General features: G+C 38.3%; 1 long non-coding RNA gene across 1 annotated transcript; it reads left to right on the forward strand.

The window, feature by feature from the left end:
* Positions 1–1,070: 1,070 nt before the first annotated feature.
* Positions 1,071–5,136, forward strand: LOC122236727. The gene is made up of 3 exons (XR_006214948.1): positions 1,071–1,231; positions 3,084–3,101; positions 4,888–5,136. It is a non-coding gene; the product is annotated as an uncharacterized LOC122236727 (long non-coding RNA).
* Positions 5,137–26,789: the final 21,653 nt, after the last annotated feature.

Genomic DNA, 26,789 nt, shown 5'->3' on the forward strand with positions numbered 1-26,789 from the left:
TCAGGATCAGTCTTCCATGGGTATGGCAGGTAGCTCTGAAGCACATTCACTCCCTCGCTGAATGGACATTGGCTAATGCTTATTATGTGCCAGACACTGTGCTGTTTACCTCCATATGTTTTTTCATTCAATCCTCACTTTATCTTCATTTTTAGTGATGAAAAACCTGGGGGCTCAGAGAGGTTAAATAACTTGTCCAAATGCATAAATCCAGACAGTGGTAGAGCCAGGTTTTTGACCAGCATCTGCCTGAATCCAAAGCTCATGTATTTTCAGTACACCATACTGCCCTCTGTGAAAGGCACTTAAAAAAAATTTCCCTGCCTAACGTGGGGTTAAAGATTCATGAAGATGATGCTACCTGGACCTCAGGGCCCAAGGTTAAGTCTCACCTGAGATACAGGGACTACTCCAGGGTCTCCAGCCACCTTGCATTCAGCAATGTCTGCATCTAGGACCTTGGGAAGAAGAGAGGAATCTTCCTTCAGGAAACAACATCAGGACCCAGGAAAAGGTGGCTCAAAAGGGAGCACCAAAGACTCCCCTGGGCTTACCCTCAGGAATGAGGACAGAGAGTCCAAGGTTGAGGAGACATCCATCTAAGAAAGAACATCAAGTACTACAGATCTGGGTCAGTGCTTTGGGAATGCTTGGACATCTAATGGATTTGCCCCTTCCCTTTGCATCTTGTTTATGTTAAATCTTTTTATGATTTCAATGTTTAGAAATCAACTCCCTGAAGACAGGAAGAAGAAAAAAAGGCACAGGAGCATATTCGCCTGAGTAGCCAGGGAGGTAGGGCCATACGAATGGCATTCACCTCCACAGCCTGTCCAGGGAAGGGTGCAGTGGCTTAAAACTATGTCTACAAATTGATACTCCACTCATGAAGAGGTGGAGCCTAATGTCCCTCCCTTTGAGGGTGGGCTAGTCCTAGTGACCCACCTCGAATGGGAAGTAGAATAGAGCAGAAATCACATGTGACTTCAGAGATGAGGTCATAAAAATGGTAGTATGGCTTCCATTTCAGTGGCTCTTTCCTTTGAGTCACTTACTTGGGGGAAGCCAGTTTTCAGGTTGTAAGTAGCCCTATGTAAAGACCCACATGGCAAGGAATTGGGATCTCCTAACAACAGACACAGGAATGAGGTTGAAAGTGAATCCCCCAGCCTCAATCAAGTTAACACTTTGACTACAACCTCGTGACAGACCCTAAGCCAAAACCACCCATGTAAGTCACTCCCAGATTCCTGATCTCAGAAATTGTGTAGAATGATTCATTTTGTCTTAAAGGGCTACATTTGGGGATAATTTTAACACAGCAAGTACTACATATAAATAATATAAGAGATACCTCAATGTTCAGAGAAGAATAGCATTGAAGAGTAAGGAAGGCTAGATGATTCTTGAGGCTTTTCTGATTCTTGAAGCATGGCTCTGAGACCCAATCTGGGAGGAAGGGGGCTTCCTAGGCTCCTTGCCTGGAAAAAAACTGGAGAAGTTCCCAAAAAGGTTAAAAAGGGGAATATTTTTTTTTCTTTTTTCCCCTATGTAAAGAAAACCTGTTTACAGATCTTCCAAGTGGGGCACCTGAATGGCTCAGTCAGTTAAGCATCCAACTCTTGATTTCAGCTCAAGTCATCATCTTATGGTTCCTGAGTTTGGTTCCAGCCCTGCATCAGGCTCTGCACTGACTGGGATTCTCTCTCTCCTTCTCTCTCTCTCTGCCCTTCCTCTGCTCCATGCTCACACGCACATGTTCCCTCTCTCAAAATGAATAAATAAACTTAAAAAGAAAGATCCTTTAACTGAGGACTTTAAGAGACAAAAGAGATGAACATAAGGGAAGGGAAACAAAAATAATATAAAAACAGGGAAGGGGACAAAACAGAAGAGACTCATAAATATGGAGAACAAACTGAGGGTTGCTGGAGGGGTTGTGGGAGGGGGGATGGGATAAATGGGTAAGGGGCGTTAAGGGGTCTACTCCTGAAATCATTGTTTCACTATATGCTGACTAATTCGCATGTAAACTTTAAAAAATAAAAAATAAAATTAAAAAAAATATCCTTTGTGCAACATAGAAATATAGGAAACATATTTAAATTTATGCTATACAAATGTTTGTGTAAAGGAGAGTGATGATATATTATTAGCTGTTAGAAAATCATATTAAGCCATCACAAAATGTGCCACAATTGTATCTTGGTTGTCTCTTCTCTGGAAGATGCTGACTAGGTATTTTGGGAAGTGAGAGGTTGTTCTTGCCATCAAAGGGCACGGAGGTTTCTTACAAAGCAGAGATACGAAGAGTCATCATCTATTCAATAAATGCTTCTGTACCAGTTACTATGTGTCAGGTACTGCATTTGCCTGTGGACAGATGATATGAAATCAGATGCAGCTCTGCCCTTGGGATCTTGGAGTTTACATGGAAACAGACAAGATAATAAGATACTCTAATACTACACGTGATAAGGAATAAGCATTGGATATTCACAAAAGCACAGAACAGGGTGGTAACATAAGCATATACAGTAACACCTTGGATTGCAAGTAAGTTGTTCTATGAATGTTCAACAAGATGAGCAAAGATTTGTAATAAGTTTTAACTTGATAAAGAAGCAAGGTCTTGCAATTTGAGTATTACATGACCCAAACATCACATGATCACAACTGAGCCAATGGTTCCTCTCTCTCTCCCTCCCTGCCTCTCTATCTCTCTCTCTCTGTCTCTCTCTCTCTGAGATTGTGGGTGATCATCTCCCATACTCAGCTGCTTTGTCTCAGGCTGCAGTGTTTGGAAGAAATTAGTGATTTTTCAGAACATTGGAAGGTGCCCACAACTGGCACTAGTGTATCTTTTGGGACTTCAAAGCACCTATGGACAGTCCTTTGCTTTTCCATACAAGAGTAAGCTTAGGAATGCTTTGCTTAATTCTGGGTCATTAGATAGGTTTCCTGTTAAAGTTGCACAAAAAGAAAAAGACTCCACTCAGCCAACAGACAGCAGTGATTCTGTTAGTGAAAGTGAAAGTCGTCCTGTACAATAACCCTCTACCCTCTTCTCTCCTTCACATCAGCCACGAAGGCTTCCAAAGGTAAGTGCAGTTTCATCTGTTCATTTTTTCTTTATATTTTGTATTTTCTTCATTATTTTGTATTATGTTACAGTATTATAATCACTTGTATATGAATTTTTTGGGGTTGTGGAATGAATTATCTGAGTTTCCATTATTTCTTACTGGGAAATTCACTTTGATATACAAGTGCTTTGGATTACAAGCATATTTCTGGAATGAAACATGAGGGAACGCTTCTAGATAATTAACAATACCAAAGTTTGAGGTATGAAACAAGAGATGTGGACACTAAGAAGTCTGAAGAAGTGAGACTTCCCAGTGGGTTGTGATTATAAGAGGAGAATCGATTAGAGAGGGAAATACGGGTCCTTAAAAGACAAGTGATGAATCTACCCCCAAAACCAAGAGCACACTGTATACACTCTATGTTAGCCATCTTGACAATAAATTATATGTAAAGGAAAGTGGTAAGGAAAATAGTCAAAAAAGTGAAGGAGACATGTCATAGAGATCACTTTACCAGTGTTAAATCTTTACATGAGAGTATTTAAAAGAGGGGAAAGAGCATTTGAGAAAGTCAGTGTCTTAGTTGCTACAATAATGCTGCATGACACACAATCACCTAATCTCAGGGTCTTTATGACAAATTCATCTTTTTTCTCACTCTTGAATCTTTGGGATAGACAGGGCAGCTGTGCCTCAGATTATGAGTTGGACTCCAGTTCGCTCATGTGTGTGCACTCTGGGCCCTAGCCTTCAGGGACAGTGGTTGCCTGGGGTATGCTCTTCTCATGGTAGGTCACAGACAGGGAAATCCATGCAAGCAAAGTTCTGTTTGAATCATATTCACTCAACTTCCCTCAGTGGAAGCAAGTCATATGCTCAATTTCAACAGTCATGGGATGGCAAAATATACTCTACTCACATGGAGAGGTAATGCAAAGTTACCTGGCAAAGACTGGGGTTTACAATCTTCTTGTGAAAAAATGGAAACAGTAGTGCAATTTATCATAGCCAGTCAGAAAGTTTTTCATTTATGGTCCAGGAAGTAGAGACCTATTAAAGTTTTTGAGCATCAGAGTGGCAGGCAGTGGAAACATTTCAGTAGAGCACAGATCAGACATTGGAAGCTAGTGCCACACAGTTCGTGTGTACAGCAATAGGAGTGGTAACTATAATTTAACAATGGTGATCAAGGAGAATGAAGTCTGGGGAAATCACTTGAAGGGTGGACTGAGAGGACTTTAATGACTGATTGGAAAATGACGACAGACAGATAAAGCTAGAAGAAAAGTCCAAGATGATTCTAATGTCTCGTATTTGGATGAGGAGAAGTTGTGTGTGTCATGCTCACTTAAAGGAGTGGAGTTGATGTGGAAGATGGGAAAATAATAGACTGTGGTATATGATATGGGGTCTTATGGTGCATTTGATGTATGGAGTAGCCAAGCTGGGGCAGCCAAGAAATGTCTAGAAGGTGGAAAGTTCCCACTAACATCTGGGAGAAAGGTCAGATTTGAATATGTATAATTAAAGTCCATCCATATGAAGGAGTAGTTGAAATTCTCAAGGAAGTGAGCATAAATAGAAAGGACCCAAGTTTATAGGACGAGGATACTGGGGTGAGGTAGATGAACAAAGATTGTAAGACAAGGATAGTGATACTCTGCATGAGAAACAATAACTCTGTAGACAATAATACATAGGAAACAAAATCCTCGATGTAATTATCTTAGATATGTCTTTGTCCATATTAAAATTACTTTGGGATTTTAAAACAGATTGCATTTCTGTGCCTTTGTAGAGCATTATCTATAAAACAAGAACATGTAAAGATGGGAATTTACGGATGTTAAAAAGCCAGAAGAGAAATGCAGCAGCTGGAGTGTTCATGAAAGCATAATCTGTTATGTGTGGAAATAAGCAGCATACATTTGCTATGATGGGGCAACCCTTATGAAACTTCATTGCAGCAAAGTGAAAAATCCGAGCAGAGAAACTTTTCCAGCCAAAAGGGAGAAATGTGATGAATTCTTTTAATTTTCTTTAAAGTCAAATGCTCCCTTGCATATGCCACTATCACAAGAGAAGAACAAAACTGGTTGTGTATTCGTATTGTACACTTCTTTAAAAATTAAATGAATCCACTTAATGTATTAGATAATCACTATTTCTTCATGACCATATTATGTATGATGTCAAGTCAGACATGTACAGTAGAATCTTAATTGAACCATGGAAACATGTACAAATGAGACAACATTCATCCATTATACGGGATATGCACGCAAACTATGGTTCACAAAACACTTTTGTACACATGATAGTCTTTGATCTTCACACAATGCCTATAAAACAGTCCTAGGATATGTTCTTACTCAATTTACAAATGAAGAAACAAAGCATAAAACATTAAATCATTTTCTCAATATCATGTAGCTGGAGGGTCGAAGTGGCTTTCAAATCATGTTTGGTGTCCTTCCTATTCCATCAAGATACTTACCTACACAAAAAGGAGTCCTCCTAAATCCCTCCACCTCCTCCCCTCCACTGAGACTTCTATTGTCTATTTATTGCCTGCCAGATAAAATTCAACATTCTTCACAGAGCATACAAGCATCTTTGTAATCAGTCTTTCTTTTACCACTCTGATCTCACCCTCTGCCACTATCTTCCCACCCACCTCAACACACGGATTTCTCCACCATGATTATCTGGTGACCATGGGGCTCCCTCTGGTCTTGGTGGTGCCACCTGAAGAGGGCAAAAAGAAGTTTCCCCACTTGGGTCATCAGGTGTTTCTTGACGGAAGAAAGTGTGGTGTGGTGGGATTCCTACCGGTGTCTCCCAGCTTCCCAGTGTCTCTGAGCAAAGGAGTGAGTACTAGGTCTTTAGGGACAAAAAGGCTGTCTGGACTAAACCGCTTGCTATAACCTGGTTCCTTTTTCTGGTTCTGCTGGCCCATCTGGAATTTGGGGGTCAGGGAAGGAAGAGCCTACATGTAAAAAGAGGTGTCCTGTCCAGGGCAGCTTGCTATACCTTGGTTCTTTTTGCTAGTTCTGACACCTTCCCTTTCTATCTCCTGATAAAAAAAGGGATAGGGGGAGTCTCAATATTGGTATGGAAGGAGAAGCAGTCCCTTGTTTCTGGCAGAGCTCTCAATCTATCCTTCTTCCAAGGGTATCAGGCTCACCTCGTGTTGTTAAAGGGACTTCTGTTCAATTCAGGGGAAGAAAAAGCTTCCTGGGCTATCTTCTGTGGTTACGTGAGGAGTCAGGAAATGCCAGGTGTGTAACCTTCCTCTGTTGGGTAAGAGGACACAAAACCACCTGGAAGAACACTATATTGTTCTTCCAGAGCTAGATTCCCAAGTAGCTTGCCTTCTTCTTACCACCTAGCAGAGTTATCCTTTGGTTGTCTCTTACACCATTTCTAGGGTTTTTAGTTGTGGTTAGCAGAGAAGAGCAGAAATAATGGGTCTAAGACATCTTGTTGTATCAAAAACAAACCCATGTAGGGGTGCCTGGGTGGCTCAGTCAGTGAAACATTCAACTTCAGCTCAGGTCATGATCTCACAGCTCATGAGTTCGAGCCCCGTGCTGGGCTCTGGGCTAACACCTCAGAACCTGGAGCCTACTTCAGATTCTGTGTCTTCCTCTCTCTTTCTGCTCCTCCCTTGCTCATGCTCTGTCTCTCAAAAATAAACAAACATTAAAAAAAGTAAACCCATGTTATTTTATCATATCAAAGCCAGGATTTTTGTTAGTATAATTATTTCAGACATGACTCAGTAATGTCTTTATGTTTCTCATTCCTCTCTTCAATCCATATCTCCTGCCCTCTCCATGCCTTCTTGCTCCCATCTCCAATGTCCTCACCCCAACCTTCAGCCCTTTTGTTTCAGTGAGCTCATGCAACTCTCCTGCCTCCTTCCATCCTCTCTTCAACTTTTACCTAATAATAACCATACCAGTCGTCATCATCATCATCATCATCATCATCACCACCATCATCATTATCATCACCAAGATTAAAAATGAAGCTGGTAGGAGGTACCTAGAAAACACATGCAGATATAGCCACCAAGGCTAGGTAAGATAGGGACTAAGGGCAGAGATAACCCTTAAGAGCAACCACGAAAGTGAAATCAGAACTGCTAAGGACTGAAGTTGAAGGATGCTGAGCACCAGTATGGCTGAAGTTTAATATTAGAAATGTGTGTGACATGTGTATTTTCAAAACGTTACACTTCACTTGTGTTTTGAAGTGTTCATAAATTATTGGCTTGAAATATATTCAATAGCTTCATTTGTTAAATTTATGAATTCTAAATGATTTAAAACAAAATACTAGTATTCCCATTACTACTTTAGTGTCATGTAATTACATGGAACCAATAGTAAAATGCAGGTAGTGATACCTTCTTCAGTGTTGAAATTGCTCATCATACATCACACTGCTCTTTAAACATGTCAACATTTGAGCATTTTAATAATCATTCATCTCCAATCTTTTAACAAAGTAAATACTTCTACCACACATCGAGCAAGACAAGAACAGCCTAGGATTATTTAGATACTACAGAAATTTGGACAAAACAGAAAACACCAGCTCGTATCAAAGTGTGGCATGCCCCTAGGCTACTGTTCAACATGGCAGTCTGCAAAGTATCCTTGTACATTGTGAATGTATTACTATGGAACCCTACACATTCACAACAAAATCAAAGATACAAGTTAATGAAAACCCAGGGGCTTTCAGAATGTTGCAATAGGTATCATAAATGTAAGCAATAGGTATCATAAAGTGCCACGTTGCACAATGGAAAACAGCTAAGACTGTTGTGTAGAACAAAGATACTATGCCATATCCAAATGCACTCACTAAAAATACAGATGCTATAATTTCAGTATGTGGGTTTTATAACTATGGTCCTATAGGCTTTTTTCTATGAAATACTCATTAAATCTAACATTTCTATTTTTTGTGTTTGATAATAATTGCTTGAGAAAAGATAAGAGGTGAATGTTGAAACTGTTCTACAGTTTCCATTTACCACACCTGGTGACAATGACTAATTCATAGAGATAATAACAAAAAGTAATTCCCTTAACACATACATATACATATTTTTTACTCCTTATTGCTCATTCCAGCTATATACTTCTGTTTCCACGGAAAACAGATTGGCAGGAGAGAAACAGCTGCTCTTATCATACCTATTCCAAGTGGATCATGCAAATATCATCCTCTTTGTTTTTCCCAGAATTCTCTTTAGATAGAATACTGCACCTCCAGAATTTTAACGCCCACACCATCGCTCCTAATGTTATCTGATATAGAAGAGAGGCTCTATCTTTTCCACTACCTCAAAGCCTTACCTGGACATTCCATCCACCAAGAATAGTTTTGTCCTCCAACTCCTAAAGAATAACTGTCATAAAATCAAAGAATCTCTAAATGGGACAGAATCCTGTTTTAGCCTGTCCTCAGTGTTTAAGTTCATATCTATTTATCCATTCAACAAGCATTAGTTAAAACTTGCTTCATCACAAGACACTGTTCTAGACAAAATATGTAACTGAGGACACACACACATTCCATATTCCTAAAGAACATATCAGTACACCTTCTTTAGAATTGAAATTTGTCAGTTATTTAGGGTTACATTCTTTCAGCTCATGATGGTAACTTCATCCCTGTCTTCTCTAGTCTGAATGTCTCCAACTCTACTGAACCAATGCATTTTACTTTTAATATCTGCCTATGTCTACTCCCCAACTAAACTGTAAGCTTCTAACAGCCAAGTTTCAAATATTACCTCTATTCATCTAGCACAGGGTTTTTCAGCCCCAACATTATTGCCTGGATAATTCTTTTTTTCTGGGGAGCTCTTCTGCGCTTTACAGGATGCAAAGCAGCATCCACAGCTCCTACTCTATAGATGCCAAGAGGAACCCCCCTTCCAACTATGCACTGAAAATGTTTCCAGGCTTATCCAAATTTTCCTGGGGAATAAATCACACCTGGTGACCACTGGTCTAGCACTATATCTGGCAATGTACCATGCACTGATATACAACTCACATTTATAGAGTAAATTACCATTTGCAAAATTTTTCAAATATAGGTCTCAGTGATGCTCATGATAGCTTTTGAATTATGTCTTTATGCTCAATTTGTATTTGAGACTCAAACCTGGGTAGTTTGAATCCAGAGTCAGCACTTTGAACCGAGCTGTGTAACCCTGGGAAATGTACTCAATATTCCCGAATCTCAGTTGCCTCACCTATGAGATGGAAGAAAATAGACACACTCATCTCAGAGTGTTGTAGTGATGATTACATGAGACAAACCTAGCACATAAGGGCTCGATAAAAATTGGCTCACATTATTATTCCAATAAACACAGATATGAATGCTGTGGCTGGGTGAGTGTTCCATTAAGTCATCAGGAGGGAAAAAAAAGAGTTATCAGGAAAAACTTTATCTCTTTTTGGAGATTCAAAAGGTGTTATGACTTAGGTTTGATATCACATGACAGTTATCTTTCCCACCATATGAAAACATCCTGTCTGTGACAATGGAGAAGTAGGACCACATTCAAAGATAAAAAGAGACAAGTAAAGAGATGAGAGACAAATAGAGAGACAGAGAGTGAGAAAGACAAAAGGAAAATATTTGACATTAAATGAACCTCCAGTTCCAGCCCTGTTTGCAACTAGTTATGCCCTTGAACTTCCTAGTACTTGAACTAATGTAACCAGTAAACCCGTTACATTCCTTTTTATGCTTAGGTTAAGTAAGGATGAGTTTCTATCTCCATCATTTGAAAGAAGTTTGACTAATATAGATATTCAGGATGACTCTTTACAGTCACCCAAAGAAAACTGTTCTCTTACAACCATGAAACCATGACAGAGGTCATAAATTGATTAATCTAGTTCAAGATCAAAGGAATATTACTGAGGGATAAAAATATACCATGGTTTTCCCTAAATAGTTTCTGTCTAATTCTGTTTTTCTGTAATTTATAATGGACAAAGTTATTCCAGTTAAATGTCCACACTATGTAATTAGCACTTACAACATACAAAAAACACTTTCGCAGGTCTAAGCATATACTGAGAAAATGAGGTGTTCTCTAACTTTACATGCAATTTTCTAGAAGGACAAACAGGTAAGATTAAAAGATAACATATTATGGCATAAACAGAGTTCTTTGGAGCCAGACCAAAGGATTTAAAAAAGGAACTTCCATACATGACAGATGCCAGTTTTGTCCCCCAGTGTAAATATTCATTCATATTGTGCATGCACACTCATGCATACACACACACACACACACACACACACCCCTCTCAATTGTAATATTCTCCTGATCAAAGGGAATAACAAACAGAAATATACAAATAGCAACATGAATCCATTAAAATTATGACCAAAGAGAAAACAGTCAACTCAAGCTGTGAGCAAAGGCTCACCCTATCATTGGCACCTCAAGTGCAGCATTTGATTGGGTGCCACAATTCTCTTGTATTGTTTGTATGCCAGTTTCAACCAGAATGGAGCTGGGTTGAAGATTAAGGGGGTTACCTAAAAATAGCAGAGAAAATCAATCTTTATACTATAAAACTCTTCAGCCAGAAAGGAAATTTGGGACTAGCAAGTCCTCTGAAAACATGCAAATATGTTTTCTTCTCAAACTATAATTCTCTTGCTTTCCAATAATCTAGCTTTTGCAACACCTCTATGGTATCCCTATTAATACCATGTTTCCTCCACTGACTACTGTTTTAGGCCTGCAATCCTACAGTTTTCTAATTTGCCACTTCTTAGTTTGCTAGAAAAGAAAATCTACTTGGGCAAATATATCAAGAAAGACACAGATTAACAAACCAAGCTACTGATCAAATTTATATACTTATTTATTTATATGCTTAATGTGGGAGAAAGCACATTTGAACACGGAGAGAAAATCTGTTCTTAAAACTGAATGTATATATTACCCTGGTCCACCAAGTTCAGGAGAGCAAAATGTGATTTCATAATAAAAATGAAAATTTTTACAGAACTTTAGAGTTTAAAAGTGCTTTTTTTACATCCATATTTTGATTTATTCCTCTCACAGGGTTGGAATTGTTTCAGATGAGGAAAGAGAGACTCAAAAAATTTAAGGAACAAAAACCTAAGTTATAAGCTAGAAAGTGGTAGAGTTAGGACTCAGATACAAGCCCAATGACCCTACATTCCATGATAGTTCCACCATACCTATTGACACATTGAGCCTTAATTTTCAGAGAGCAGATGGTGTCACTCTAGGCTGAATTTCAGAGATCAAGACTGGAGAATAATGGGGAAAGGAGTTTGAAATGATAACACATTAACAGTCACCATCTACCTGTGTAACTAGGAGAAATCATAATCTCATCCTTAACCTTTCCCTTCCCTCCCTACATTCTCTCCCTCAGATCGGTTACCATAGGCAAAGACATTCTTCCTACATCCATATGGTCTGTGTATAAAAACGATGAAGTCACATATACAAGTGTCCATCCCATTCTTAGGCATTCAAGAACTGATTTTGCATGAAAATAGAATATTGTAGTAGAAGAATTAATATCTCTTTTGCACTTGGCAGGTAATTTTTTTCATCAATTAGAAGAAACAGATACCTTACTTTGGATTTCTGACACCATGCTCACTCAACTCTGTACCATTTTTCTCTCTCAGGGGGTGGTACCATACTATGCACTGCATGGCCTATGGGCATGTCTTCCTTTGTTGGTGTGTGTCTGTACAAGTGCAGGACTTGTCTTCATGAAGCCCAATCTCTGAATAGTCAAGAAATCCCTCCACAGACTGGTCCAAAAAAGTGACGAGTCTGGCGAATACTTCAGGTAAATGATAATATTACAGTGAAATTTCACTTTGATAAACAATTAGATTGTATTTATCAACACAAATAAATGAGCATGAAAATAAAAAGCAGGGCATACATGCCTTCATACTTTTGTCTTCATCTTCAGGGGTAAAATCCAGGCCAGTAAGTGAGCAAAGAGAGATAGGCCTCTCTCAGAAGAAATGGAACACATAAACTATCACACTTGTGGCAGACCATTGGCGGAAAGTCAGCCACCATACAAGTAGGTAAAAAGTCAGCTAAAATTTTAATTCATTCCTTAAAAGCTAATTGTAGGCTAGAATGTCATTTTGTCATACCTCCAGACACAAGTGGTATCTACATTTCCCAGAGCTCTTTACTGAGGACTCACAAGAAATGTTGGGGACAAAAAAGATCCTGGAGAAACTCTCCCTTGGTACAGAATCTCAGCGCAAGGGGTGATCAGTAGCTGCTGGGGGAAAGGAACAAAGCCCTTCCCACTTTCCCAGACTTCTCTTTCCTAGAAAGCAAAGGCCTTAAGCTGCTGGGAGAAGAAAATAAATTTTGTCGCTGCCAGGGCACAGCAAAGAACCATTGCAAATGGAGGATGGGTAGGTGAAGCCACTCCAGAGAACTGGAAACTATCCTGGGTCAAAAACCCTATACCAAGCAGAGGTTGCTATGACAAAAGATGAAGCAGGAAACTACCAGCTGAGACCAACTACAGATCCAAGTTAAAGTTGGGTTCTCAGGAGACAGGAAGGAATGCCAAGAAAGCATTGCTCCTAAGACACAGATGCACATTGTCATGTACACCTGAGGCTGGGCCATGACAACAGAGCACCCTTCTTAGCCCTACCATGAGGGTAAAACGGAGGAAGGAGCAACATGAGCCCTTTGCAGGAGGAGGGGCAAGAGCCTGGAGATGCCATCTGTGCCACAGTGTGTGGGAAAAGCTGAAAGCTGAGGGTGGGTGTGTAAAATACTAATTCATGGGTCCACAATGGTAGCAATCAATGGTTGAATACACAAATAAATAATAAATGGGGAGAAGAGACAGATCTCTGTAAGGATTTCTCAATCATTTATAGATATCCTACCCTCAAATGGGTGAAACATAACTCCCCACACCTTAAATGTAAGGTGCACATGGTGACTTCTCTAAAAAGAGTACAATATGAATATGGGGAAAATCTGGAAAATACAACTCAACCATGACAAGGTCAGTATCAACAGTGATGAGTCATATTAACAGCACGTATTCTTGGAGTGACATAATGAGAATGGTAATTGACCTCTGTGCTATTCCTCCAAAGAATCTACAACTCCAGTATAAGAAACAAAATAATCCAAGAAATCTCAATTGTGAGACATCCTACAAAATAAATGACCAGTACTTCTCATAATTCTCCATGTCTTGAAAATTATAAAAATTCTGAGAAACCATCACAAACAAGATGAACCTAAGGAGACATGTCAACCAAATACAAGGAGGTATTCTGGATAGGATTCTAGAAAAGGGACACTAGATAAAAGCTAAGAAAATTAGTCCATAAAAATATAACTAATGTTAGTCCATTAATCTTAATAAATGCACCATGGAGATATAATGATAACACAATTTTTATACTTTCATACTTTATATTTTACATGTAACCAATATGCAAATAATAATAAGGTGTCAACATTGTATCCAAATATACCATATGAACATAAGATATTAATAATGAAAGAAAGTGGATGTAGAGTATATGGTAATTTTCTGTACTGTCTTCACATTTTGTCTACCTAAAATTAACCCCAAACTAAGATTTTATTAAAATATAAGGTCAAAATAAGGGACTTCTCAGGCTTCTCAACAAAAATTCTGAGAAACCATCACAAACAAGATGAACCTAAGGAGACATGTCAACCAAATACAAGGAGGTATTCTGGATAGGATTCTAGAAAAGAACAAATGAACAGATATTTTTGTTGCCAGCAAACATGTGATCTAAGAAATTACAAAGGATGTTCTTTGGGCAGAAGGAATAAGATCTCAGACAGAAACTTGCATTTACATAAAGAAAGGAAAAGATCTGTAAATGCTCCAAATAAAGGTAAACATGTATATATTTTTTACTTTAAATGTCTCCTAAAGAAAACTCACTGCCTAAAGCAAACTTCATTACATTGTTCTGTGGCATTTGCAACACACACAGAAAGTATATCAAGACAACAGTACAAATGACGTGTGGGAGAGAATGGAAGGTCCTTGTGTGGTACATGGTCCCATAAAATTACCTGAAGGCAGATAGTGGAAAGTTTAAAATATAAATAATGTAAAAGACTAAGTAAACTGCAAAATTACAGTGGGTGCCACAAAATTAACTCATGATTTAAGGAGTGAGACATGAAATAATTTAGAAAAGCCCATGAGGAAAGACCGAAATAAAGGAAATAAAGAAATCAGTAGTCACATTTTTTGGTTTTGGAGGATTTTTATTTTCCTGGTTTTTCTATTCTAACTAGAGAGATAATAATGTTTAGAATCAAAATACCCCAAAAGACAATATAGTGATTTTACCCATAAAGCTCTTGGACTTTAATTTTGCTTAAAACCTTTTTTGGCTTGTGCCTTGCCTGGGACAGCATGAGTTAAAGGTGTGAAACAGAGGTGCATATTTTGATGGGAGTCCATGACTCTGGGTCTTCCTAAGAGTAGGGAATGATGAGGGAGGGGATTATCTAAACACAGGAGTAAAAAGAGCACAAGCTGACCAGGATGGTTTCAGCTCCTGATTTAGCATCTTCAGTCTGTGATCTTGGGCAACATTTGACTTTACAGGACCCTCAACTGCTCAGGCATATCCTGAGGCTAACACTCCCTACTTTAGGGAAGTTTTAAGGATGAAATAAAGGCACATAGTAGGTCATCAATAAATGTTAGCTGCCCTAACAGCAAGATGCCAATGAAGTATATTTTACTCGAAACTAAGGATGAGATTGAAAACACATAATAGACAAAACATCACCCAACCCAACAGGTATCACAACCAATAAGAATGGATACTACCATGAAAAACATCACCAGACTCTGTCAAGTCAGACTGGATGATTATCAACTTGAAACTACAAGTTATTTTCACTTCTAATGTCAGCCTAATCACCCTGTCATAATTATCATGGACTACTTCAAACACAATTATTTCTTAACTTTTGTTTCTGTGATAAGCAAAGCAAACACCATTAAAGAACCTGTTTCCTGGTAGGTTGAAGCCTGAATTTTAAGTGTTTTGGCAATAAATCAACTGTGGTTTTGTATCAAGTTTTACAAACATTTGTGATCTCTCTTCTAAGTGGAAGCAAGAGTACCATGTGGGCCTATTTCGAAATTTTATTGTTAGTCTTCTCTTCAAGTTTCTCCTTCTTCTCCTCCTTCTCCTTGCCCTCCTCCCCCTTCTCCCCTTCTCATTTTTTTCCTCCTTTTTTAAATACATCCTCAAGATATTAACATTTTGGTTTATATGAGAGGTTTACATCCACCAACTATTTAGTCTAATTTTTGTCTGATTGTTTTCTTTACTTGATTTTAATTCATTCTGTCTGATTAACAACTACTGAATAGCAACAAGATATAAAGTGCCTAACTACAAGATTAAACATATAAATACATATATGAAGTCTTGGGAAAATTTCTGCTTACGTAGACAGATTAGGAAGCTAAACTAGATGGTATGTGAATCTAATCTAGAATGCTTACCATAAGAGTTAGACATTGAAATAAATTTACTTGTAAAGAGGGTCAGCAGCATGTTTGGCAAAAGGTATGCCTGACTGAGAAGTCAGGCGAACTAGGTGGAGGAAATGACAAGTCAACAGAGAGTGCAGAGATTTTCTGAAGAGGAGTAGAAAGTTCTAAGAGACCTCCCTAAATGGAGGGACCATAATCCAAGGACCTGAGCTTCAGCCTGGCCAAAGCCCAGAGTTGTCTGACATGAGAAAGTTGATTCATGCCAATCAAATACAAGAACCTGAAGCACATGGACCACAAGCCAGTCTGCTAGTTTCCAGTGGGGGTGGGGGGTATCCTGTTCTAATCACTAGAAATCTTAGTCCCCCATCTAGGTCCCCATCATTCTCAGATCAGAAGCCTGAGACATCAAAAGGTTACAGTGTGACAGACTCAAAGTTTTATTTCCAATGCTAAGCGCCCAGAAAACTTGGCAATTGCAATTCTAAATGCTTGAAATGGCATGCCCAACCTGTCCCAGCAATCACGAAAATCACCGTGGTCCCGATCCAAGGAGACACTGAAGATAGAGTAAAAACAGAAAACAGGAATATGTTGTTTCCCTTTAAAATACACATAAATTTTCTTTCCCTTTAATCATCTTATTTCCTAACCTCAATATCTGAGATGCTTAGTAGTGTTCAAAATACCTGAGTCTTTTGCTGGATTCATGAGCAATTGGAGGGATACCAATAAATGGACTGCCCAATGTGTAAATACCCAGCCATTTTAAAAGACTTGCAGAAACTGTAATTCTGGACTGAACAAAACATCTTTTGACCTCAGGAGGGTCAGAGGTGATAAATTCTCATGCTATCTCATAATGAAAGCACGAACCCACAACCTGTCCTTCTGGTTGCATTCTGAAGATGATATAATGAATCAACTGACAAATATGCATCAAAGAAGGCCAATATTAGGCTAGACCCTGGCCTCTGAAACAACTAAAAGGGCCCTAATGCTGCTGATTGAGAGAGTATTCCTGCAAAGGTAAGGAACACTTTGGTTCAATAATTAATGTCTTCTAGTTTAAGAGTTTGGTATAGTCACATTTGCTTTTGGAAACACCATAAATGGAAAATAGGAACTAATGTTAGTCCAGATCCCTCAGCAGTGAAGCCACAGATGGATATACTAGGGAGTATGAATTTAGAACAAAGGGCTGGACGTTTTTTAGGGCAATTTTGTTAAGGCTACAGTAAGAACTCATACCTGAACTGCAGTAAGAGTTGATTTTTGCCACTGAAAGGTACTAAACACACACTGCCAACATCTAGCTCTGGAATACCTATCCTAGCCCTACCAAAACCATTCTCTTCTTCTTATAGTCTTTCCCCATTCATATGTAACTGATTATATTTCCACTTACTACATTACAATCATTGTTCTGTCCTATGTCCTGAGAAATGCAGGCCACCTTGAATGGATTTTCATAAACTTCTTAATCACTTGTATATCATCTTTTGGTGTGCTCCCTCACATGAAATATTCCATACACTGTGCCTATATTTTCTTAACTTGACCCTGAGAAGGCTGGTGTTACTCACTATTGACCTCAGGAATAAACATATATAGTAGTTTCAACTTCATCTATTTGTATGGCTTTGTGCAAAGAATTTCATCTGTCTCACTTTGGTTTCCTCATCAATAGTAAGAGGACTAAACTCAATGATCTGAGAGTTTTTCCAGTCCTGTCACCTGTGGTTATACACTTGCCCTTCTTTGGCCATGGTAGGCACTAAACAACAGAGACAGAGGGTACAGAAACATGACATAATGATCATGTATTCAGTATTAAGAGGTAACAATTCTATGTTTGCATTAAAAAACAATGAAAATATTAAAATATTCATTGCCAAAAGAAGTGAACTCTTTCCACAAACTTACAAAATCGCTGCCTTACCAGAAATCCAATTTAACGCAAGGCACTATAATATCAAAGATATATTACTCAGTATGTTCCCTTTAAATACTGCTGTTAAAACTGTTTATATCCTTGAGCATAATTTTTATTGCTCTAGGAGCCACTATTTTCCTGTGGGAACACATCTCTGAAATTTTGTCAATAGGAAAGAAAGATTCAATTTACAGAAATTTGATTTACAAACAACTCTTGAGATCTTGTAGTGCTCTTGGATGTCCCCTGGTGACCAACTATAGTCAATGCAAGTTTAATAAAGCAGTTAATACATGTGGTATCACCAGCTCTTCTGCTCTCTCTCCTTTGCCCAAAAACTGTAGCCTGTTTTAGGATCTATTATCACATATTGCATTTGAAGGTAAATCAGATATCATTTTCCTCCACATATTAAACAGGAGTACTAATTTAAACAGGAGTACTAATCGCAAAAGTCACAAGAGCTTTGCCCAAGATCACAGAACCAGTCACAGGCCAAGTTGGGACTGGATTCCAAATGATGTGACAACCAAAAGTCCCATAAAGCTTTTTATAAGTTCCCAATCCTCAGCATACCAAGGAGCCTATACTTCTTTGTTTTCTTCTTCTATTGTGAATATATGCAAAACAGTAAAATTGTAATTGCAAGATTTGTATACCCTCATTGAGCTCATTTGGTTTAAATGCAGAGTGCTATGATTCTTGTTGTTTATTATCCAGAACTAAAACTCCTTCATGTGTTTTGGGAAAAAAAGGAAATGATTCAGCAGAATTAGGATGCATAAGTCCATTTAATTATTGTTTACAAGTCTCAGTGAAGCAGTATGCCAAGAATTTCCTTGCCACCCATCCTGTATTCTAGATGAAGAGCCACAGCCTGAACACTGACTGCCATGGAGTCTGAATAGTCCTGCCAGGTTTTAAGCAAGTCAATCCATCAAACTAGAACTCAGTGAGTACTAGCACTAGAATTGCTCCAAATGTGAAAGGAAGGATGAAATAATTGTCTTAATACTAGACATCTCATGGGAAATCGTTCAAATCCTGGTAGTGCTTAAGATTTGAGTCAGGATCATACAATCCCAGAAAAATTCCCCTGACCATAATATATGGCAAAGTGATCCCCAAATGGCAAATAATAACACAAATGCCACAGAATACAAAAATAAAAAATCCTAGGGCACAAATGTGCTGGCATCACCAATAGATCTTTCCAAGTTTTACCTATGTTAGATCCAAAGGTGAATCTTCTTAACTTTGGATCCAAATCTAAATTTCAGCACATATTCTTCTTTTCAGATAGTCAGATTTTAAAGAGGTTCCTTCTACCCATTCATTCCAATTAAGAGTTTAACACTCTTTAATATCTCCAAGAATTTTATTTTTGCCAGCAATAAAATTGGATAAGAGCCACAGTAACAAGCAAAGGGAGATTTACAGAGTCTGAAAAGCAGATCAGGTAATCAAAACATCTTAATACACACCTCACCAAAGAAGATATACAATGGCAAGTGAGCGTATGAAAATATGTTCAATATCATTTGTTACTAGGAAACTGTGAGTTGAACAATGGGAATTATCACTACACACCTATTAAAATAATTATTTTTTAAAAGACAAACCAGTTGTTGACAGGGATGTAGAGTACCAGGAACTCTCATTCATTTGGAAAATGGTACAGCCACTTTGTAAGACAGTTTGTTGGTTTCTTACAAAACTAAACATAGTCTTACTATACAATCCAGTGATTGTGCTCATAGGTATTTACCCAGCTGATGAGTAAACTTATCTCTACATAAAGTCACTCATATATCTTCATAGTATCACTATCCATAATGTTAACAACTGAAAGCAAAGCAAAATGTCCCTAATAGGTGATGAATAAACAAGCTATGGTATATCCATGTAACAGAGTATTATTCAACAATTAAAAAATAAGCTATTGGGGTGCAACAATTAAAAAATGGGGTGTGTGTGTGTGTGTGTGTGTATATATATATATATGTATATGTAGATATATATATCTCCATATATATATCCATATATATCTCTCCATATATACATATATATATATGGAGAGAGAAGAGAAGAGAAGAGAAGAGAAGAGAAGAGAAGAGAAGAGAAGAGAAGAGAAGAGAATTAAACTATTGACTGAAAGAAAGGCAGATGGTAGGGGCAAGTTTTCTGCTACTGCAATGGGAGTTTAAAGACAAACATGGGGAGAATGCCAGAATGATCCAGGCAGTAATGAATTAGAGTCAGAGACATCAATATGAACTCCTATATAGCTTAACATAGATATAGACACATACTGAAATATGTGTAGAAATGTGTATATACACAGGTTGGCATATATACATATAAGTTCTGCCTTTGTCAGCTGAGAAGGTCTAAATGCAACACCACCTAGTGGTAAGGTGTGCTCCTAGCATTCGGATCCTGGCTTCTCATACCCTTCTCCAGTGAAAGGAACCACAGCTCACTGGCTCATTCTAGGACTGGGGAGCAATTGGAGCCACAGAATTAAGTGGCATTGGATTATAACATGAGGTAGAAGATAAATATCCATGAGTCCATACTGATGGCAATCAATGACTGAATACATAAATAAATGGTAAACAGAGGAGAAGACACAAATCTCCAAGAAGAACTCTAACTGATATACTGTCCGGTCAAAGGGGTGCAGCACAATGCCCCACACTGTACGTGCACAGTGCACATGATGACTGCTTTAAAGAGAGTACACTATGAGGAAATGGGGAAAAGAGAGGCAACTGGATAGTGTGGAACCTGACAAACAGGACATCAGCCATGATCAAGGTCAATACCAAGTGATAAACATTTCTAGATAAATAGACAGCATATGAAGAAAATGGCACTTTTACCTCTGTGGTCTTCCTCCCCCAAACCCAAAACCTCAGTCACATCAAGGAAAAGTATCAGAAAAAAACCAACAAAGGGATATTCTCCAAAATTCTTGATCAGCATATGCCTCAAAATTGTTAAAGTCTTCAAAAGTAAGAAAAGTCTAAAAAACTGTCACAGCCAAGAGAAGCCAAAGGAGACATGACAACTAAAAATAGTATACCAGACGGGATTCTGGAACAGAAAAATAGACATTAAGTAAAGACTAAGTAAATCTGCATAAAGTACGGACTTTAGTTAATTACAACGTATGCAATTTAGTCTATTAATTATAACATACTATGACAAATGACTTTACTGGACCAGGTGAATTGTCCTCTTTTGCACTTTCATTACTTACTCATCACCCACACTTACTCTGGTAGCACATAACACATTAGTGGTAAACATCTGCTCAGTGGTCTGCCTTTTCCACCAGACTCTAAGTTCCACAAGGGAAGAAATCATGCCTACCTTGTTTATCATTACAGACATCAGGCCTGGTATGTGGGTATTGAGTAAATACTATGTGGGCCCTATTGAAATGGAAGATTTATTAGCTCCTCCATCAGACTATTAGCTACTGTGAACAAGTATTGTTGCCTTTGGTCTCCCCAGCACCTATCACAGGACCTGGAATATATTAGCTGAAAATAATATAGCAGAGTTTGAAATCAATGAGATGACATCAAGGACAACTCAGGGAGGAGAAACTTCCCCCAAAAGATGGCTCTTTAGAGTTTCCTTCCTCCAATTCACTTCACTCAGTAATCATGTGCTCAGGTTATCCTGTGTGACGTGCAATTTCACATGACTGTGAATTATCTATTTAAAAAAATAGTAAGGGGTCTATTAAGATGTGAAGCAGACCTAAAAATCCTTAAGACTGACCATTTGTGCTCTTATTTTTGTAACTATACCAAGGCCATAATCCATGTGGCCTAGCTGAGAGTAATATTAATGTTTGAAAAATGTTCAACAACCAAAGCATAATTTTTAAATGACTTCAAAGTCTTTACCATTTCTCAAATACCACAAAAAAGTACTTTTTAGGACTGTTTCCTTTCATTACCTTCCCTCACACACCAGTACCAGTCCTGTGTTTTCCTCTTCAACATGTTATTTAAAAAAAAATTCCTGCTCCCAGTTAAAATGATGAATATTGCTCTTCTGCCTTCTCCACACCTTGTGAAATGATGGCCAAGTCATCATATCCCCAAGCCAAAAGGGTCACCCAACTCCTGTTACCACAGTTTAGTCACATAAAAATAGCAGAAAGTACACTCAACTGGACTATTCATTTTTCTGCTTTAATATGTTCTGGAACAAAAATCAATTATTACTATGTAAGTGTCTTCAGTTATTTTTTTTCCTTTAACATTAAAGAAGGTAAGGTCTTTCTTATTTGTTTCGTATCTTCTTGTGCCCTTCAAGTTACTTCTGTATTTATGTCAATATAGTCCCAGGAGCTCTATCTTCAGGTCCAGCCTTATATCTGATCTTCTGGGCCCTCCAGTGTGGCTGTAAATACCTGATTCCCTGAATTTCTACCACATAAATCAAGAATAGTTTATATTTCCTAAGATGAAACCTGAATTATTCAATCCTAACCAGATTTTTTAAAGCACACTAAATGCTAGAATCATAAAGCTAAACTGAAGGAACAAAAGGGAAATTTCCATGAACATATGGCAGGTCCTTTAGAGAAGTATCATATCTCTACCAGTGAATGAGGTTGGAAGGAGAATTTTAAAGTGTCCCTGGTACCACCAGGTTTATTTCATGCTGTTTACTAGCAACTTGTGTATACTAACAGAATCGTCTGTGCTCATAAGCACTGAACCAGAAAGTATAGTCACATCTGAGCATTAGGTAGATGTAAATCAATTAAATTAGAAGCACAGATGAGTACTTCTTTTGGGTCTTTTCAAAGTACCAAGTCCAGTACTTTCCTACTCAGTGAACTCCTATTAAAATAAACAATTCAAGAGAAAAATTCAAAAGACTCCCAAAGGAACCAAAGTGAACCTCATTATATCCATGTAAAAATGCTTTCATGCCCTCCCTAAACCCCTCTCCTTATACCCAAGACTTTTGAAACTAAAACACTAGGTATCTTATTTTATGCCAAGTTTTAAGGGTTTTATTTGCTTTTTAAGTTTATTTATTTTGAGAGACAGAGAGAGAGAGAGAGAGAGAGAGAGAGAGAGAATGAGGACGGGACAGAGAGAGAGACAGAAAATCCCAAACAGGCGCCATGCTGTGAGCACAGAAGCTGACGCGGGGCTCAAACCCACAAACCCTGAGATTGTGACTTGAGCTGAAATTAACAGTGGGGGTGTTTAACCGACTGAGCCACCCAGGCACCCCTAAGTTTTAAGGTCTTCCAAAATCGTATTCCAGGGGTGCCTGAGTGGCTCAGGCAATTAAGTATTTGACTCTTGATTTGGACTCAGGTCATGATCTGGTAGTTGATGGAATTGAGCCCTGCACCTGACTCTGCATTGACAGTGCATGGAGCCTATTTGGGATTCTCTCTCTCTACCTCTCTCTCTCTCTCTCTGCCCTTCCCTCACTTGCCCCATAAATAAACAAATTTTAAAAAATAAAATCTTATTCCAAATATAGTTATCATATTTCCAGTAGATAACAATAAAAAAAATGTCGAGTTTTAAACTTTGAGAAGAAAGAAAGTACAATAGACACCCACCAGAGAAAATGTATGCTATATTAGGAAAAAAAAGATAAACATTGGCACATAAAATATTAAAGTTTTCTTTCCTACAAGTGAGAAAGCTCCATTGATTTTCTTAAGTCAAAGCCATCAGGTTAATTAAAGGTTTAATGATGTAATCTAGCTCTCTTTAGATGAACTCACTTCTTTCTTTGAGCCTTTTGTTTTTTACATTATAAATGTAAAACCTGCTTCAGCAAGTCTGGGAACAACTTGGTTATTGATCTTCCAAAACCTATTACTTGGGAATTGACCTTTTAGATCCATGGTAGAATATGTAATGTCTACCTGGGAGTTACCGAAAGCCCCATCCACCATTTGAAATTAAAATCAAGGCATTCTACAAGTGTACAGGGAAAGAAGTTGTGAAAGGGAAATGAGGAAAGAATAAATGGCCTTTGAACATTCTTTCATATTCTGCCTATGCAAAGTGGAAATTATCGGGCTTTGCTCCCATTTGTGACAAGGCACATTCATTCTTGTCTTGAATAAAGGAAGAATAAGAGCAGAAGAGTTGTATATGTTGTTTCTCCTTCATTGGTCCCATAGACCGTGAGCCCCTCAATCAGAGGAAGGAAGCAGACCCTGACATAGACATTAGCATGCAGGAAGATTATGGAAGAATATTCTTGAGAACACCTGAGGAAGAGACAGAGAGAAAGCAAAACCAGTTGAAGAGAACAGCTAGGTTGCAATGCAGGCTCATCCAAGGGCTAAGTCAACCCTATGAGGAACTAGGATATGGGGATGGCCCTTCACAGTTAGACCTTCAGAACAATCACTGTATATGGGCTGTCACAGGAAGGGATTGTGAACTTGGGTAAGGCAGCTCTGTAGCTGAGTCAATTCTTGAAAAGGACTGACAGTAGAAGGTTGTCAGCCAAGAGCATTCACACCAGACCAGGAGTTAAGTTCTTCAATCTTGAAGGGGTATCACAGCATCCATTGTGTCATTTTATTTATTGCTTATATCCCTAATTACCCAGTAATGGGTGTACAACATTAAGTGTCCAGTGAAAACTTATTTAAATGAATTATTCTGCACTATGGAGAATCCAGCCAGAGACAGGCCTTGGTATACTATACCCTTAGGCACACTAGTCCTTATGTGCATTTTCTCACATACTTCAGTATAATGGTCGTGAATGATCTGGTTAATGCTATTTCAAGCACTGAGAGGTAGCAGAGTGCGCCAAGAATTTCAGTTATCATGAACAGATAAAGACCTTATGTTGATAGCATTCCCCTACCAATTAAATCTTTTGGAGTAAACCATGTCCAAAGGGAAGAGACTTGGGCCATCTATAAGGGCATATTCTCTAAGGGCTAAGTTGGTCATAGTCAAGCAGAGTATGATACTCTCCGTTTTGCAAACCATGTGGAGGGCTCTTTATGCAAATGGCTTTACATGGCTTAGTGTCCAGTGCTCACTTTCCCATGCCAACCCTGGAATGTGTTTGGCTCTGAGCCAGCCCCTGTAAAGAAATGGAGACACTATCAAGAGACCTACCATATAATAAATTTGCTTCAGATAAAAGAGAAGCATGGTGAGAGCTCTTATGATTTTTATGGGAATTTTAAAATTAACAGCCTTAAGCATCCACATGAAATATAGCCATTAATTGTCTACACATGTTGTACTTGTAATATAGTATAGGGTTTGTTTGTCCTATATCTTATATAGAAAGTATCGCAGAATTCTGGTACAATGCTGGATGATGATATTCCTTGTCTGACTCAAACTATCCCAAAGTATACACAGCCCAAAGAGCATAGAGATCATATTAAATATGAAATCATTAAGAATGTGCCTCCAACTGATAAATCCAGTTCCTTTTTATTAGGATAATTAATACTCTAAAGGGATTTTGTAAGAGAATATCTTGGATTAAATGGTACATTTTCTAGAGAAGATCTAGGTGCAAAAGTGATTAGGGGTGCCCCAAGAAATCTTTGTCTGTTGGACTATCTTCATAAGGAGCTAAGACTCTGACTGGGAAGAAAGCAGGGCAACCTGGGAAAGTGACTTCCACTGGTCAAAGCAGAGATGGGATTTAGAGAAGAAACACACTAAGCATTGCTCTGCACATTCGGGGACACACACCCATGACCTGACAGCTGCGTGCCTTTCCATCTATGGCCAAGATTAGTTAGTCGCTCACCAGACTCACATTCACCCTCCATAGTGTAATTATTGCTGGTAAACAAATTTCCAGCCTGGGATTACATTTCTTAGCACCCCCTTGTATCCAAGATGGACCAAGAAATGGCAAATAGTGATATATGTTACTCCAAGCCTGACCCATAAAAATCTCCTACGCAATCCTCTGTATTCTTTTCCTCTTTATTATCACAATGGCGAGTATAATGAGCAAAAAGTAAAATTTTATTATGTTAAACCACTGAGATTTTGTGATTATTTCTAATGGCAGTGACTTGATCCTGACTAATACACCAAGAGAGTAGTGAATCAATGGGGAAAGGACGGTCAGTGTCCAACCTTCCTGTAGTCAAGTAACATGAGAAACACCCCTCGATCTGGAAATATAGGAATTTTCAATTTCTTTGCCAAAGATAGTTTGAGAAGAATGGAAATAAGAGAAATAAAATTGAAGTGGATAGAAAAAAAAAGGGAGAGAGGAGGTAAGAGATGAAAAACAACACTTGTTGACAATTCTTTTAATGAGTTTTTCTGTGAAGGAGAGCAGAAAGAAACATGGCAGAAGCTGAGAAAAGGCAAGAGGTTAAGAGTAGAGAGAGAGAGAGAAACAGCTAGAAATGGTGAAAGATGTAGAGATAAAGAGATTGAGATAGAGATATAGTGCTAAAGACAGAGATAAAGAGAGAGATACAAGCTGAGATAAAGATATAGGAATGGACAAAGAGAGAAAATGATATATAGACATAGAGACAGAGATGGAGAAATATGTAAGGATTTATAGAAATAGAGATTCAAAGAGAGAGGAGAGAATGTAAGACATCCTAGACATACTGGCATGCTCAGGATATGAGCAGATAATTCCACTCCAGAATGGTCAGGAAATTGAAATGACTACCTGCAACCTAAGTGGGCAAATCAACCCACTTCAGGGATTGCTAACTTTCCAAATACACAACTACTTCCTCACTGAAATATACAGCATTTCAGGTGCTCACAACCCCACCTCTATGAACACAGAGAAAGATCATTAACAGAGCCCCTCTCTTCCACCAAAACTATCAAGTTTAACTGTTAAAAATGACCATTTCTAGATAGTCAGACATCTCTGAATGGAAACTTATTAGAACAGAAATACCGAATGGAAACTTAATAGAACAGAAAGACCACCAGGATCAGAATGGAAATGGCTTTTGGCCTGGCTATGCTGGTTCAGCACAACTTACAACCTTAGACAAATCACTCAATGTGTTGGACTTCACCAAACAATGTCCAAGTATTACATACCTAGAGGCTACTGATAAGGACAAATAAAACATAATTAGAACGAGGTAAGGAAAAAAATTTGAAAACATTA

This window comes from Panthera tigris, chromosome A2, assembly GCF_018350195.1.
Source record: "Panthera tigris isolate Pti1 chromosome A2, P.tigris_Pti1_mat1.1, whole genome shotgun sequence".
NCBI lineage: Eukaryota > Metazoa > Chordata > Mammalia > Carnivora > Felidae > Panthera > Panthera tigris.